Source organism: Bactrocera latifrons, unplaced genomic scaffold (assembly GCF_001853355.1).
Source record: "Bactrocera latifrons isolate USDA-ARS-PBARC rearing strain unplaced genomic scaffold, ASM185335v1 scaffold_5, whole genome shotgun sequence".
Taxonomy (NCBI): Eukaryota; Metazoa; Arthropoda; class Insecta; order Diptera; family Tephritidae; genus Bactrocera; species Bactrocera latifrons.
The window spans coordinates 100896-119099 of record NW_017537156.1 but is presented as its reverse complement, the minus strand read 5'-3'; the positions used below and the strand labels follow the sequence as shown (position 1 = coordinate 119099).

The 18204-nt window shown below is 34.4% G+C and overlaps 1 protein-coding gene across 2 annotated transcripts in view; it reads left to right on the top strand.

Annotated features, from left to right (window-relative positions):
* Window positions 1-1233: 1233 nt before the first annotated feature.
* The window catches only part of LOC108973673 (sex peptide receptor-like), a gene marked incomplete at its 3' end in the record, with an annotated part of 110952 nt that continues 93981 nt past the window's right edge, over window positions 1234-18204 (top strand). For both annotated transcript variants that reach the window (XM_018941078.1, XM_018941077.1), the window contains 1 exon segment: window positions 1234-1787.

Sequence of the window (18204 nt, the reverse complement as noted above, 5' to 3'; positions counted from 1 at the left end):
CTTAAGCAGCAACGCGCTTACGTACTTTAAAGTCGCTTACGCTGCTCGAAAGTATGCTCAAGTTCATATAACACACATCCCCATACGTACATACTTATGTGTAAGTGTATGCAGGATATACAAGTTAACATATTTCCATATGTAACTGTTATTGTACCTGCGCTGCTGCTCGTCACCGGACGCAATGTGCTGACATGCGAGCTAACGACATTTCACCCTGGGCGCACAACACACGCACTCACACACACACACGGGGAGCTGAAATTCCAGTAGTCATGCTGTCAGTCGGTTAGACAACCAGGCATTTAGCCACCGCACTAGACAAACCTGTAATCAAGACGAACAGATGTCAATGGCCACAATGTTGTGTGAAGCGCGCTGATTCGTAGAAGATGATCCCAAATAAGAAAAAATAAGTAAAGTCAAGAACGCACGTGCAGATGTGTGTGTGTAAGGCTAACCTAAATGCTTAGGAAACCAACGAAAAGCGAATGAACGACAAATAACAGCGGAAAAAGTGACTGACTTTGCAAGGGAAACGAAAAGTCACAAGTTTCGCTACGCTGGAGGCACAAACGCCAACATTGGCGGTTTAAATACGAAGTAGGATAATAAATACGCAGTCATTGATATTTCTCGCATGCGACAAAAATCAGCGGAGAAAAAAGCGCTGGCGTATTATGAGTTTACGCTGATGAGTGTATTTAAGTAAAGCGTATTATAATAATACATATTAAGCATTCGTGCATCTATAATGGCGATGGCAAGCAGATAAAGTCTATGTTTACAACACAGCCAGCGGTAGTTTTTGCTAAGCTCTGTGCATGTGTGCCCACGCTGCGGTGTGCTCAGTGCAAACATATGCTGAGCAGACGCTAATTTGTGCGCCCCCTTCTAAGAGGGTGATACTCTTATCCGACCAGTCGCTGTAAACAAACAGGTAAAACTGGGAACATTTGCCGCAGGAGAGCGCGAGTAGGAAGAGCAGAGTATATTGCGCGACAACTGTTCTTCAATTTCCCCAGGAAAATTATACGCATTTCTGTTCCCGCATTTCTCAGCGCCGATTGTAATCGGGAACACTCTGAATCAGCTGTGACTTGTGCCTGACGTTTGTGATAAGAAACTGTTACCACTAAGCTTATTGTGCAAGCGCTCGGCGCTCGGCGCTTGACGTTCGTTGTTCACTGCTGCGCTGCTTCGGGCTCGGCACTCAACACTTTGCACTTTGGCTCGACGCACAGCAGCGGATATTTTTAGGGGTTTGCCGTACTTTTGTTTTGAACGATAAAATCAACGGTATGTGATTGTTTTGATTCAGTTGAAACGGGTTTCTAGCGGCATTCGGTCGCATGCAGTAGCAGTTCGCTAATTGTGGCTAAGTGACTAAATGGCTAATGCATAAATTGCCATACCAAATACTCTGTGCGGTGTTGTGATTAGTGTCTACATACAATAACAGCATAATTAAGTTTGGCAAAATGAAGCAGACTGTGCGCGAAAATCGCTAGAAAAACATATGTATATGTGTGTGTGTGTTTAAGATTTCTTACAGCTGCTCGAAATAGCTAAAAGTATTGCAGTAAATGCATTAAAACATGAAAAATAACTGTGCTTGAATTAATATTGAGCTCCTTACTCTAAAACTTCAGTACCAAAATTGTACGCTAAAAAAAATTTATGAAAAAGTGTCTGATTTTTGGTGGCTAAAGATTGTCTCCTCCAACATTTAACGAATTTAAATATTAGGAAAACGTTTACTTGTGGATTACGGCAATTCCCTTGTGGTAAGGCAAATTAAATTTGGCAACAAGCGCGATAAATTCGAACAAACTTTAGCAATTCGTACACTATATAATATATTAGATTTTGGTTACAATAAATGCACATAGTTAAAAAAATTATATGTGAGTGAATTAGCTGGATTAAAGTAATTAACAATTTTTAAATATTTTGAAGCAAGTTTGTTAGAGAAAAAACAGTTTTTTTTTTCAATGATATTAACAGACAAATTGTGTGTTTACTGTTAAATAAATAGTTTTAGGAGAATGCTGACTTATTTTTGGTTATTTTGTAATGCATTTTGATATATTATTTATCCAAACAAAATCTCTAGCTGACGAATATTTATCGAAGAACTAGAATACCCCGTTCACGCTTTGCTGTGGCTAAGCTATACATTAATTATTAACTATTCAATACAGTAAAATTGTATTTCTTCAATTGGTTATTAAGCATAAATTAACAAAAAATGTACCATCACATATTGACATTTTTATTTTTTATTAACTTTATATTCAAATTGTAAAAAATTATTAGTTTTCAAAGTTGTTGGTAGATAATGCTTGTGATAATGAAAAAGGGTGGATTATTCTTAAGTTTTAACCATAAACATTTTCAAGTTCTCCATTAAAATTTCCGTTCAAAATGGTTTCTACAATAATATGGGCCGTTTCATAATTGAGGTGGATTGAATAATAATAGTTGGACAATTCTCAACCATTTCGGGATATATCTAATAATTTTAGTTTAGAATTTTCAATAACAGTATCGAATGATTTAAAAAACAGCCATTTGCTTAAGGACAACTGTTAATTAATTTCGCCAATTTCTACATATTTAGTCACTAATAGTGTTGCCCGATTATTTAGCCAGTTAAATAATTAATTTTTATTATTAGGAATATACTCTCAATTAATCAAGTCTTTTCGTGATGCCCAGCGTATTTGGTTGTAGTTCTATTCTCCCATTCCCAGTTCTATTCTACCATTCTATTCTACCATTCCCCTGACACTGGGTCAGTTTGCAATTGTTTCTATTTATGGTTGACTTAGGATAAGTGAAGATCCCAGACAGTGATAGGACATAACCACCGAAACATGACCAACTGCACTCATCTCAAATTATAATTGGACTTTTTATCAAAACTGCAGCTAACCCGCTATTTTTTTATTAGGTAGATACTCCGTTTGGTTTGTTTTGAATGCTTTTTAAATAACAGGCTTAAGAAACTAAGTCCTATATCCTTAGACATATATTTTTTAATAACGAAAACCACTACACATAAAGCGAGTTTAAGCTTTCGTGTTTAAGAAAAACTAAAAACTTACATGAAGCAAAGTACCCGCATTCCATGGCGACGAGATTGTCAATGCGATTATCTGTTGTGATATTAAAAACGTGTTACCGGTTCCACATGGTGCGTCCTAAAAAAAACACCGTATTCATGTGTTGTTATTATTATTATTATTTTTGCTTATTAAGTTATAAACATATATATATAAATATATATATAATGTCTATATATTTATATATAGACATTTTCTGTTTCAATTAAAAAAAAAAACAAAGAAAGTTTAGTAAATCTTAAGGCAAAAATTAAAATCACATCTCTGCTTTATGGAATACTTTGAATTACAAATTACGGTGAATTTTGCATTTCCAAAGGTTCTCTACTAATAGAAAATTTTGTTTCATTTTTGAATATTAGCAAATATCAAAAGTGTTTCGACAAATTTTAATTTGTTGGGGGCATGTAGTTTTATAAATTTTTTAATTGAGTACGACTCTATTGTTTCATATACATAAAAAATAAAATACTATCAAGTCAAAAAATTAATTTCTTAAATTATTAAATCCGCTTTAAAAGTGTTTATGCAGAAATTGAATTAGAAAGAAGATATGCTCTGAGAATTTGCTGAGAAAAGTTAAAAAATCACATAATATTTAAAATTTATACTTCAGTCATTATGGATTTTTTATTGACTTGCAAGTATTATTTGGTATATGTGTATCGTCACCTATATTGCAAAACAATGTTTCATCAAAAGAATCAAAATTGAGTCATGTTACATACGTATCGTCACCTAAAATGCAAAATAACGTCTGATAAAAAAATTGGTAAATAAGTGCTTTATTGATTACGATCCACTAGTTCAAATTACAGACATATAAGTGCATATGTTCAACAATTTAAGGTTAGGCTATCAGATATAACACCGTTTTAACCAATATTTAAATTTTGTTTCACTCATGTTCCATTTTCCTACGTGTTTCATTCTTTCCCCTGTAGAAAACTCAACATTTTTCAATAATAATTGTTTCTATTATACAGTTTTTCCTTCGTTTGTACGAGTGTGCTTATGAAAAGTGATGTTACGTTATTTTGCATTTTAGGTGACGGTATATAGTTTATATAAATTTAATATTTTCTAAATATACACGCATTATATTTTTTGTCATATTTTCTTTAATGTATTTGATATCCTTCATGAGCTTTTGTTGAAAATTCCAATTTTCTAATACTTTATTTATTTACTTACTTTGTCTATCTGGTGTATTTTGATTATTTAAGTAAGCGTATTAATTTTGGAAATGGTGATTCATTTCGAGGTTCTCTACCGTTTTAAAGAAAACACATAGAAACTTCAAATTTAGTGGGGAATGTTTGTTATCATTCACTTTGTCATTTATTTTTTGAAGACTATCTCTTATTTTTCAAATGGTGATACATTAAGCCTTTTAAATATATAAAGCGTGGACAATAGAACTTAATTTTAGTCACCTAGCTAGTCACTTAGATTCACCAGCGAGCCGAAGGTCCTGGCAGCCAGTGCTCCTTTTTTTCGTGTAAATAAAATAATTGTATTATTTTTTTTCACATTTATAAATAAATAAATAAGAAAAATAAATAAGCCTTCAACAAACTAGACAACTTAATCCACCTATTTTTTGGTATTACGAACTATGCCTATTTCGAAGTTTCTTTGGCCTTGCCAACCTATAAAAAAAAACGATTTCTCAGACAATTAAAGCTGTAAATTTTTAATGAAAAGTCAAAACATTTCAATTTAGTTATTGCTTGGGAAAACGTAAATGGAATGAAGGCATTTTACCACAAACTCTCCGTTTGCTTGTTGCCGGCAGCTGTTAAGATGTATTTTAAATGATTTTAATTTTAGGCCGGCACAGACTACGATGTAAACACAATCGTTTTTTTAACACTAAATTAATACTAATATTTTTTTTCCAAATAAACGCAGTAATGCTGAACCAGAACTGCTGTCAAGCACACCAGCATAGAGTTGAAAACCAAAAAGTAAAAGTTTGACAACCCTTCACAGAAATTTTGGTTTGATGTGTTGAGTTGATTGTCAAAACCGTTATTAGGGCTTTGGTCCATAGGTAATCAATTAGAAATACCGCGTTATAAGGTTATAAATTATGTAAGAGACTAAAAGTGAAGTTTTTAATGCAAATGATCTCTTAGGCGGAGCACATATTCTTCGTATTAATAGCTCTAATAATAGTTAGTAGTTTAGAATTGGAAGACGCCATTTCCGACAAGAGTGACAGTGAAGTTTTTGAGCACTTGAAATATTTGTAATCACGTGTCACGTTGTTTGTCCGCGATGGATGCTTAAACTACTAAACCGATTTTAAATTTGATCAACTCTCAACTTTTAATCGCAATATTATATTATTGCAAATTATTTGTCTATTATTTGACAGTCAGAATTATTTGTTAGCTCCAAAAGATTTTAAAAAATGGCGCTATGTTAAAAATACAAACGTTTTATATAATCTACAACTTAATAGCATCATCAATAATTATTTAAATATTCAAATATAAAATAAACTTAGGTTACAAATTAGTTACAGCAATACGTAGTTATTATGCCATTAAATTGTGTTTTTAACATAGCGCCATTTATTGAATACTTACTCAATCCAGACAACAGTTAACTGTCTGTTAGAATATTTTGGGGCTAACGGATAATTGTGACTGTCAAATAATAGAAAAAGACCTCAACAACCCTCGAAGCAGAGATACACGACGCAATCGTGTTGAAAGAGCATTAAACTGCCAAATAATTAATGCACTGTTCTTGAGGAAAAAAATGAATTGATTCAGAAGCGATTTGATGTATTTTAAATCTATCGATACTGCTCTTAATGAAAATAAAAGTGTACGTTTTCCAATTGAGTTTTGGAATTCACTAGATATACTCGGAATGCCACCACATAATCTTCGATTAAAGAATGGTTCACCTATTTTTCTCCTGCGTAAATTGGATCCTCCTCCATTGTGCAATGGTGCAAGTTTGGCTATCAAAAATCTTACCGGAAATATTGTTGAAGCAACCATATTATCTGGAAAGTTCCAAAGTGAAATGGTTGCCACGTATTCCAATGATACCATCGGATTCTACGATACCCTTCGGTAGCTACAATTTCGAGTTCGTTTAGCTTTTGCAATGACGATAAATAAATCTCAAGGCCAAACAATTTCATTTGTGGTTTAGATTCGGAAAACCCATGTTTTTCTCATGGGCAATGTTGCGTGTTCACGCGTAGGAAAACCGTCAAATCTATTTGTGTTAGCTAAATACGAATTATCCAAAAATATTGTGCACCAATTAGAAAACTTTTTGTTAAAAATTTAAATAAAAAAATATATTTTTAAATTAATTATTTTTTATTAACTCTTATCAAATTCAATAGCATGAAAATTTTGTTCAATCATATTAAGAGTCTTTCCCTTTCAAATTCCAATCCAGTGGATTCTTATACCAGCTTTAACGTTTCCGTCTTCGTTAGTAAATAATAATTTTAATTGTATTAAGGGGCAACTGCTCCCCGTGAAGAGTTTACAACAATGTAATATAACACAAAAGTTAGCCACAGCAACGCGTGACAGGGTCTGCTAGTTGAACTACCTTCGAAACTACTAAAAATACCAACCATATCTATCTCTTTGTACTCCGCACAATTTCGGACGTTGGCTATTAGCTACTCAGCGCCACTTTACAAACATTTACATTTTTTTCGGGGATTTTTGTAATTTTTGGGCTTGCGATTCGAATGTGTTGTTCTACTAATTTAAAAAATTTGGTTTTATTATTACTTTAATGTTGTTTATACTTACATATATATGATATAATAACACTTTCCCTAAATGCTGTCAATTATTTGAAACAGCAATAATTATGTTATAGTATCCATGTCTAACTCAATACTAGTAGCTTTATACATTTAAACAAACTTTTAATTGAAAAAAATGGCAAAAAAAAGTAAGAGAGTAAAAATAATTTCTCATAAATTCTGGAAATGCTCGTTATTTACTTTCAATTATTTATATCACTCACGCGCATATTGTCGGAAAAGCATTCAAACGTCAGCGTTTATTCATTTTTTACATTTTTTACTCTGCCATACACTCTTGGTGAAAGAGGCAAGAAAGGAAAATATTAATAATATTGTGAAAAGTCGTAAATTTTTATAAATGCCATAAAGTAAGTGAGTTGAAGAGTTAATAACTACTTCTTTTTATTTTATAGGCCACTTGCAAATAATAAACCCATTCAAATCTAAATACCTGCACACGCCCGCAGAGATCCCTTAGCGTCGTCTTTTTTATTTCTTCAGCATCGTAAAAACTTTCGAGTATCGCATTATGGCCAGAAGACAGGCCTGCGGCTGTTTTCCATTTGTTGAGCGGTCAATCCTAACAATTTACACTCTATAAATTTTACGGTGCGCATCAAAATATTCTCATGTCCACACTTCATATTTGCCGCCTTTTATGGCTTTAAATTCTTATGTCCTCTGTCTTCCAGCATCTCGAGCAGCGTAGATGTACTACTTTCGCAATTTGGCAAATGTGTTAAGGAGCAGTATACACATTTGAGTGTGAAAAATTAATGAAGGTCTCCAATCCGACATAACCACAACCACAATGCCAAACTCAACAGATGCCGCGCGGTTGACATCTATCATCCGTAACGGAAAGTCCTGAAATTCTACAAAAGTTGCAAGTGGACCATTGTTTGCGTGTTGGAAATTTAATAGTTTTCTGTCTTGAAGCGGGTGCAAGAAGAAAGAAACGAAGAGTAGAAATTCGGCAAAGAAAACGAGAACTGTGTGTGTGTCTGTGTGAGTGTTTATTTCAGTACGCTTCGAAATTCTTCAAAAACTTCGTGTGCATTGTGAATGACATTGATTGAAGGTGTTAATTTTCCTCGGAAACAAGATAGTTTCTAATTCATTTTTTCTGAAATGTGAAATGTGAAGGCGTAACTATGGGTGAAAAAATGGACATATCATCTGTAACAGAATGCTAAGAACACTAAATGTATTAGTGAATAGCAGAAGCAGCAATTCGGTGATGTTACAAATTTCCGCAAAAAGTGCCTTAAGTGTGTTGGCTGTCCTCCGCAGCAGTTTTTATTTACAGTTACGTTTCGCTATTACAAGTTTTGCTCTTGAGAGGTCGAAACGATGCACGAATATCTATGCTCTCTTTCCCGTGTGTTAAAAGTTGTAATTCATAAGCTTTTAGACTGTCTACAAGCGTTCACGATAGCTTACGCTGAAGCACTGTTCATTATAAAAAATATCAATTTATTGCCAGAATGCCTGAAGGGAGTAACATTTGTAATTTATTTCAATTTTTTGTTATAATCATCTGTTAATATATCTACTTACTTTTTAAAAGTTTAAAGGAACACTGCCTTAATATTGGTTAGTCGATAAAGTCTTTTCATATTTTCGTATTTTATAATTAAAATTCAACTTATTTTTTTATATTTATAATGAACTTTCTTTTTCTTCTTCTTAAACCGCTTACGCGATTATAGCCGAGTTAACAACAGGGCAGGAGTTCGTTCTCTGCTTCCCCCGGTGGGTACTGCATCTTTCAGAGCTGGAGTGTTTTCGTCCATTCGGACAACATGACCTAGCCAACGTAGCCGCTGTCTTTTAATTCGCTGAACTATGTCAATGTCTTCATGTATCTCATACAGCTCATACAGGATCATAAATCTTTCGCCGAACTTTTCTCTCGAAAACTCACAACGTCGACTCATCAGTTGTTGTCATCGTCCAAGTCTCTGCCCCTATGTTGCAGAACGTGATTTAGGAATGACTTATAGAGTTTGGTTTTTGTTCGTCGAGAGAGCACTTTACCTTTCAATTGCCTGCTTAGTCCGATGTAGCACCTGTTGTCAAGAGCTATTCTGCGTTGGATTTTGAGGCTGATGTTATTGTTGATGCTGGTTCTACGACTTCGAAGTTATGACAGTCAACAGTGACGTGAGATCCAAGTCGTAAGTGCGGCGACAGTTGGTTTGATGACAGGATATAATTAGGGACCTCGTTCAATACCAGAGCTATTTCCTTTGCTTCTTTGTCCAAACTGGAGAAAGCAAAAGAGCGGTTGTTATGATATCGATGTCATCGGCGTGCGCTAGCAGATTGTACCTTCTCTATTCACCTTTGCAGTTCGAATTATTTTCTCCAGCAGTAAGTAAGAAATATCACGATAGGGAGTCTCCTTGTTTGAAACCTCGTATGGTATCGAAATTCTCGGAGAGGAAACTGTGTAGCAATTTAGTATAGTATGGATATATGAATATATTTTAGATTACTAAAACAATAGCTATTTTCCTTGCTATGGTAAAGTTAATCCATTTTATTTTGGAAAGGCAGCTGATAGCTTAACTTTCTTCTCGCCACTCGTTAAAAACCGTTGGCGCAATATGCTTTTTACAACAATATAATATTTTGTTAAGTGAAATCTTAAAACTAAGCTAATGATAAGAAACTGCCATTAAAAACAGCATTTCGAGCACAGGTCGTCCAAATCAAAAATAATGTTTTTCAAATATCTCTAAAAATAGAAATAACTAGGAACCACTAATGTAGTCACGTATGCGTTTGTGTCTTCTCACATTTAATACTGAAAGAAATCTGTTTCTTACATAAAGATACACTTCTTATGACACGTGCGAATGCACCCACTCTTTTTTTTGCTAGTCACAACTTAAATATAACATATGGCAGACCAAAGCCTGGCACTTATCCATTTCAAACGCAAGCATAGTACTTTCGTACATGAAGACATCACACACCAAGCTGCAATTGTAAACGTTTTTATGTAGGTCTGATTCTTTACTCCCCGGCAAGCTGCTTGCTGGTTTGCCTAGCTGCCTGGTTTTCGGTTGTTATGGCCAACTTCTGCTTGTTCTCTGTGGCAGAAGTTCGCGTAGACAACAATGGCCAATGTCACACGTTTCGTCCTCTGTATGTTCGGATGGTAAGGACTTTCCTATTTGTTCGTGTAAGCTGTTATTCGCTGTTATCAAATTTTTCTTTACTTTTAATGGTTTCTTTAGGTTAATGTTTGTTTTGAGCAAAACTTTTGTTGTTGACATAAGGTTACACATCCGTATACACATTACGTATCCTTAGGAATCTTTGTAACCATTGAGTTGTCTTTAAATGTGTTTTTATGCCTGCCTTGTTAGACGTGGTTTGTGCACACATACTATGTTACTATATATTCGAATGATAAATATGTTTGGAAAGAGGATTCCATCATGCTGCACATATGTTCCGGTAGTACGCGTGAATTTTACTTGCGAATTTTCGGTATCCAAATATTTGCCAAATGCTGGACTGAAGACTGTGTGTTAAGAGTGCATGTGAGTAGAATTATTGCTTTTATGCCTCGCGTGGGAGAAGTGTAAGTTTTTGGGCCCAAATATTTTTTTTATTTACATTTTTATTACATGTGTCATAAGAAGATATAAATTTAGTTGTTTTCTTTTATCTGACACTGGAATGAACCGAGCATAGCGAAACAACTGAATTTTCATAAATTACCTTCAGATAGAGAAACATGAAGGTTAAAACAAATTCAGTCTACATAATTTATATATTTCGATAGAATTTCTTAGATTTATTTGTTGTATCTTCAAACTTAATGTGAAAACATACATCTCAGACCTCGTTTGAGCATTTCGACTGGTAACTGGCCAATGACACGCGTGATGTTTTCTCTAAGAGTTTCGACTTTGGTTATCTCTACAGGAAAACGTCTAACGGTGGGATATCACACGATATTGGTGGCCAATCGAACGTTCCAAAACATGAAATTATCTGCTCATTGAAGTGTTCACTCAATAAATCCAGTGATTGATGCGATGTGTGGGAAGTGACCCCGTCTTGTTGAAAACAAATGTCGCCGAGGTAAAGAGCTTCAGATTCGAGCATCAAATAGTCGGTAATCATAGCGCGATAATGGTTGTCATTGAAAGTTACGTTATCATTGGCATCTTTTTTAATTAAATATAAGCGATGATTCCACTGGCCCACATCACACCAAAACCTTAATTTTTCTGTATAAAATGCCAGTTCTTCAATCTCTTCAGGCCCTACTCTTTGTCCAAAACTACTTTTCCGGAGTCCATAGAGAGAAGCGATGTCGTTTGGGAAGGTCGAGCGGTTTCAGTTCTTGCACAAGGTGAATTTTTAACGGTTGCAATTTAAGGTCTCTACGTAAAATGTTCAGGCGTAAGTCTGTTCAAAATGAAATTCCAAACAATATTGAACAAAAATAACATGACATCTTCGTACAACTCACCCGTGATCTATTAAAAAAGGCCGTTGAAAAGCGTACCTCTACTTGGATCACAGGTTATAAATGATACGTTTCCTTTGGGGTTGGGGTGTGATCATTTTGATTTAACTTAAAAGATAGTTTATATCTTAATTATGTTAAAATTCATAAATACATAAAAAGGTGTCTCTAGGGTCAAGCAATGGTCGATTAAATCGTTTTATATCGATCTTGGACATTTATGTCAACATTAACCCAACAAAATATTTGTAGAGATCTGTTTGCATCCCAAACTTATTCTCCACTAAAAATGTCAGTTTTTGAGCGGAATTCTCGACATTTGCGGTAAATTTTGCTTTTCTTTTTTAATTCCAAGAAAAGTGTGGCTGAGGACCCGTTCACGCTTTACTGAGGCTGACACATGCAATACTACTACTCTACTACTACCATCTATATGATTTCTATTAGGTAATAAAAAAATATAGAATTTTTGTAAAGCAACTTGTGTTAGTTTATAAAAAAATGGATCATAAAGCATTTCGTATGTTAATTAAGCATTGCGTTTTGAGGGAATAAGGGAAAACAGTTTTCGACCGTTTTTATACAATAAAGTCTTAAATTTACAAAAAAAAAAAAATATATATATATATATATATATATTTCTGAACAACTGTAAACTAAAACAATAAATAAAAAAAAAAAAAACTTTCAGTAGAATGCTAAATGGAAAATTTATTATTTTTTAACTGTAAACGTAAATATATTTTTCACTATACTGCATAGTTTATAATAATAGTATATATATCAAAGTAACGCGTGGTCGGATCTTACGAGTAGTTTATTTTGTCGCTGAAATGTATAAAGTAAAATAATTATGGAAATATGAAAATAAAACTTTACAAGTTTAAGAATGATGTCGGTTGGAAATGTTTGGCTGTGATGTGACACCAAGAAAAAAATTTTTCAAACAAATTGATATAAACAAAAGCAATATTAAAGTTTTGGCATCAAATGAAATCAGAGATCTTTCCAGTTCGGAAAACTCAACACATGTACACTTTTTTACTAACACAATCATAATTTTTGAACTGCCAAGACTGCTGGCAAGAAAATTTCAAAGGAAGTACATTTTTGACACGTGTTGCAGTAAATAGAAAAATGGTCACATATGCACCAAACAATCACTGAAACATACTATGAACATAACAAAAAACAAAAAATGCATATATACAACTAGTATTAAAAAATCATCAAAGCAAGAAAATTATTTTGGATTATTGTTAATCAATTCAGATTTTTTAAAAATTCGTAAGTTTTAATTTGATTCCGCTTTTTCAAGCATAAATCAGCCGATACTTCTGCAATTTCACGTTCGATATTCGTACGAAGTTCATCAATCGGCTTGTTGTTATAGACCTTAGATTTGACTTAGGCTCGCAGGAAATACTCTAACGGCGTCAAATCACTGGACCGATGCGGCCAATTGACTGCGCCATTTCGTGAGAAAACACGTTCACCAAACTTTTTTTTCAATAAATCGATTGCGACATTCGCTGTATGGCTTGTGACGTTATACTGTTGGAACCACTTATTGTCCAAGTCCATATAATAGAAATTCATATCAAAAATATTCGGTTATCATTGAGTGGTAGCGATTTACATTCTAGATCGCCGATCCATAAACCGCACCAAACCGTAATTTTTTCAGTAGGCAATTGTGAATTATGGTGACTTATTGATGAAGCCATCCAGCCAGAAATGAGTCTCATCACTGAAGACGACTTCTCGATGAAAATCTGGATAATTTTCAAGTTGTTGTTCAGCCCAATTCACGAACATACGACGATTCTGTTGGTCAAGCGGCTTCAGTTCTTGTGTTTATTTGATCTTGTAATATCCTTTCGCAAAATTCGCCATAACCACATCACAGAGATGCATAACGCTTGAGAACGTTGTGTGAGAGACTGATTTGAGTCTGTTGCGCTAGCAATGCTCTTCACACTACGAGCACTTCTTTGTCTCACTGGCACGGGAAAATTGTGTACAGTGCCTATAGATTAAAATTTATTCTAGACTCCGAATTTCGGTAGTAAATTTTAATAATTTCGACTCGTCGTTGGGTAGCATGATGAAATAGCAAACGTTACTGAAGCGAAATGTCAAAAGAGCGGGCCCAAACATTCTATATTGAATGGGAGTCCATTGACTGGGATGGCCCTTCTAAATTAACAACTGGAAACCTATAATTTCACGTGTTGAATACTCTAATCAAGATATTAAAGAAAATTAAAATTTGAAGCATCCACAACCTTAATCTGGCTTAGGAGACACACCGGAAATTTTCACTTCATACTCGAATAAAAATAAAAAAATCAAAACAAAATTTGCTTGCAACTTTTTATAAGTAAATCATTAAGTATACAATAAGTAAAATAGAAAAAACCAAACTCTCATGTCCATTAATAGCCAACTAAAAAGAGATTTCTTAATCACCATTTGCCAACTTAAAAAAAAAATACATAGAAAGCTGAAGGAGAGCTTATAATCTCATACATTTTCTAAAAATTACTTTGTCCATTAGCATGCCATTAAAATAAAGAGCCATATGACCATATGCTTAAGTATGTGCAAATCATATTTCATCAATGATTTTTACATAATGCTTACCATTTATTGCTTTGGGAGCGCTCATGCCGTCTTGCCCAGCCATTATAAAATACATAAACTGAAATAAATCTCTTTGGCAAATATTTTTGCAGTTTCGCCTTTGCTTTATTCTATCAAGTCAATATATCATTATTGTTTTAGTTCTGTTTGTAGAAACTATATTTCGCCCATAACTTGTGGCAAAGGCAACAGCTGTGTCATAAGTGACTGTGAAAAATTCGCAAAAAAGTCAAAAACAAAAAGGAGAAAAAATTAACTTTCAGACTGCACAGGCGAGTTTACCAGCTTAGTTGAAAATTCGTTGATAATATGCAACCAGCTATAAAATCAATATGACGCGCGTACACCCGCAAATGCCTCCGTGGAATGCTAAGCACATACACACACATACAACTGCTGTATACCAGCAAACTGCAGGGAGACATCAAAATCGGTGGAAAAATATTTTGCAACTGTAGCTTTCTGATTAAAATTAGACTAGTAAGAAAAACGCTGCTTCTTAAAGGGACTTTGTATTGATAATGAAGTAGTCCCTATAAGACCAGGTATATGCCAATTCCATAGTGATTTATTACAAAAAAGTGTTATTTAGGTTTCATTCATGGCAAGATTTTGATTATAAAATCACTGTGAATTGTTACTCTTCTGATATTTTTAATATGGTAAAGAAGATCAGTGAACTACCAACCCAAGAGAGTGATAGAAATATAGTTTATTAGAGACAGAGTGCGTTTGACAGCATAATACGTTGGTTTAACTTCTTGAATGAAAGTTGAGGCAAACTTGGATCACTATTACTTTGACTGCTCGTTCCGTTTATGACGTAACGTGTCACAAACTTTTATTGACAAGTGATCGCTCCCAAGAAGTCGCCATTTAAATGCATACAATCTACAATGTTTCGCCTACTGTCTAGTTATGGTTTAGGATTAAACTAGTGCGAAGCCAGTGTAGTTCATTTCTCTGTGAGGCATGTGTGCTAACTATAGTATATATGTAGCAAGGAGGCGCTGTGAATTGCTTAAATATTTGCTAATGTATGCATTAAAAAATCTGTTCTTCCAATTTGCCATTTACTTTTCTTTTTGGTTGCTAAACTCTCTACACATACATCATACATACATTCATACGATTACGTCCTCTGTGAAAGTCGCATCCTTTTTGTTTACGTTTTCTATTTTTTAGTTTTTTATTTCATGGTCGAAAGCAGCTTAGCCAACACTTTGTTTGCTTTTCCCCGAAAAGGCCTTAAATTGTTATAAATGAGCAAAGTTCTATTTAAAACTGTAAATTTCATTTGCTATTAAATCAACTGCTGTACCAGCTGTTTGCCGCTTGAGTTGCTTGTTGGACTGGCTTTTTAATGAACCAACTTAAATGCTGTTGCTGCATGAATGTACAAATTTGGTGGCCGGTTTTTTCCTTTTTAGCTCAGTGGACTTTATTTATTAGCTCGGATGTGCGAATTTGTACTCATTTGCTGTGGGAGACTGTCGAAAGTTTGTGGTTCAAGTAACTTAATAGGTATAGTCCCTCGAGTTCATGTGTTAAATCATAAAATAAATTTTTCCAGTGAGATTATTTGTAGGGTAAATAAAAATTTACTGGTAGATTGTATTTATATGATTAAAATTGTAGCATAAAAGTAATTTCGCCAGTTTTCGTATTTGAAAACCGTTAAATTCGTTAACTGCACTGATACCCAAAAGTTTCCTGATGAATGTTGTTCGGGTTCTGTGTCAGGCGTTAGAATTATTTATAAATGGCTTGCCAAGCCAGGATCCTACAGGTCACATGAGAACTGAAATTTATGCACTCGGAGGTGGTTCAAGAAAAATTTCCTTCTACGAAAACGTAAATAAATCCACAAAATAGTTTATTGACACAGCTAGTACTCTAAAGATAACAAGTGTAGCTGTTGGCATTTTTTTATGAATTTCGACTATTGAGTGTGAGTTTCGAAAGCTTAGCAAAGTGGCAACCGCTCTTGCTCATAATCGCGACAGTTCACCAGAAATTCATTAAAAATTTTACGAAATTACGCGAATCCTCCCTGTTGTCTACAAAGGTTTCCGTCGACCTCATAATAATGATCTATGGAAATACATTTGCTTGAAATCGCGCCAAAGTAAGCTTGTCGATCCATTGGTTGATCTATTTCGAGGTTTTTTTACTGCTTTAAAAAATAAAAAAAATACAGAAACTTCAAATTTAATGAGGAATGTTTATTATCATTCGAAAGAGAAAGAGCATTCTTTGGAAGTTTTTTGAAGATTTTCTCTTTCAAAGGTTGGCCGCGACTACGTGTCAGATGGTCCATCTGTTGAGTCCAATTTTCGGTTACTCTTCCGAGTATTTCAACTGGTAACCAAGGCCTCAATAGAAAAAGTATTGTCCTCATTATACATTTCCCCACAGGAAAAAGTGTAAAGATAACACGATCTTGGTGCTTAATCGACCGACCCAAAACGTAAAATTATCTGCTCCCCTGAGTCTCAATAAATCTATTTATTGATGCGACGTTGCGATGTGTGGGAAGTGGTGACTTCTTGTTGAAACCGAGTTCACGAGCTTCAATGCATTTCAGGCATTTCAATAGTCGGTTGTCATGGCGCGATAACGATCGCTATTGACGGTTAAATTCTCACCGGCATCATTTTTGAAGAAATATGGACCGATGATTTTACCGGCTCACAAACCACACCAAACAATTGGTTTCTTGGATATAAGCCCTTGAATCTCTTCAGCCTGCTCTTCGTCCCAATTGCGGCAGTTTTACTTGTTTAAATACCTATTGTGCCAGAAATTTGCCTTGTCGATGAACGAATTTGGCTCGAAGACGTCGGATCCTCTTGGAACTCTTTAAAAGCCCATAAGCGAAGCTAAGTTGCATGGAAAGGCCGAGCGCCTTCAGTTCTTGCACAAGCTGTGCTTTAATTTAAGATTTTGATATAAAATATGCCAATTCGTTCCATACTTTAGTCCGAGTTGATGCGAACGGCAACATATCGACTCTCCACGTCTCTTCGCACATTCTCGGCTACGGCTGCGTACCGGACGTAGTCTACTCTGTCAAATATTATCCGATATCGAGTGTTAGGTCTCAAGATAAGCGTAAGTCTTTCCATGATGAAATGCTGAAGTGATCTATCACAAATGGCTAATGAAGAAAGTACTCTACTTGGATATCGGGTAATCGTATCACCTTTGATATTAACTAATACTTTTCTTTAAAGCAACATTAACTTTTCGATACTCTTTAGACTAACAATTTTTCGAGTCGTATGAAAATTTGCGGCAGTATATTTAACACTACGGAGACATGCTAATTACATATAAGCGTGCAGAACTAATCCCATAATATATTGGAAGAATTACCATAGGGCAGCTCCAGTACGAGAACAGTAACAGTCATCTGATTGGTAACTAGACAGTCACAGCTGAAAAAAGAAAAAAATTTCTTATATTTTCTTAAGGGCCTAATGTAATTATTATGCAAACAGAGGCATGTGTGTGAGCTTAAATCTCTCTTTTACACATATATATCTATACTGCTCACTCTCATGCCTTTTTCTGAGTTATTGCTGATCATAAATCCACCAGGGCTGAAAATTGTGCGGTATGACTGAAAAGCTATCATAGCTCAACTTGTGAGTTATGACTATAATTATATCACAAGTGAAAAATACTTTTCTTGGACATTTCAGAATTCAAAAATGCCTAAAACAAAATGGAAATTGCAAATAACTATTTTAGTTTGAAACTTATTTAACTTACGCATTTCATATTTGAAAACTCCTCTTTTACATAAAAATGTATACTTTGAACACAAAACTCAACACTTTGGATTATGGGGTTCCATGAGTTTACGGGTTTTAAAAAATTCAATGTTTTTGAAGTCGGTTGGAAACATTTCTCGAGAACTATTCAACCGATCTTCATTGAATTTTGCACAGATCTTTTAGGTAGAATTCTTAAAAACTTGGACGAAGGATATTTTTCGATTAAAACTATTTGAAAAAGAAATGTCGCGATTTACAGTGACATTTTTATACTCTCGCAACAATGTTGCTAAAGAGAGTATTATAGTTTTGCTCACATAACGGTTGTTTGTAAGTCCTAAAACTAAAAGAGTC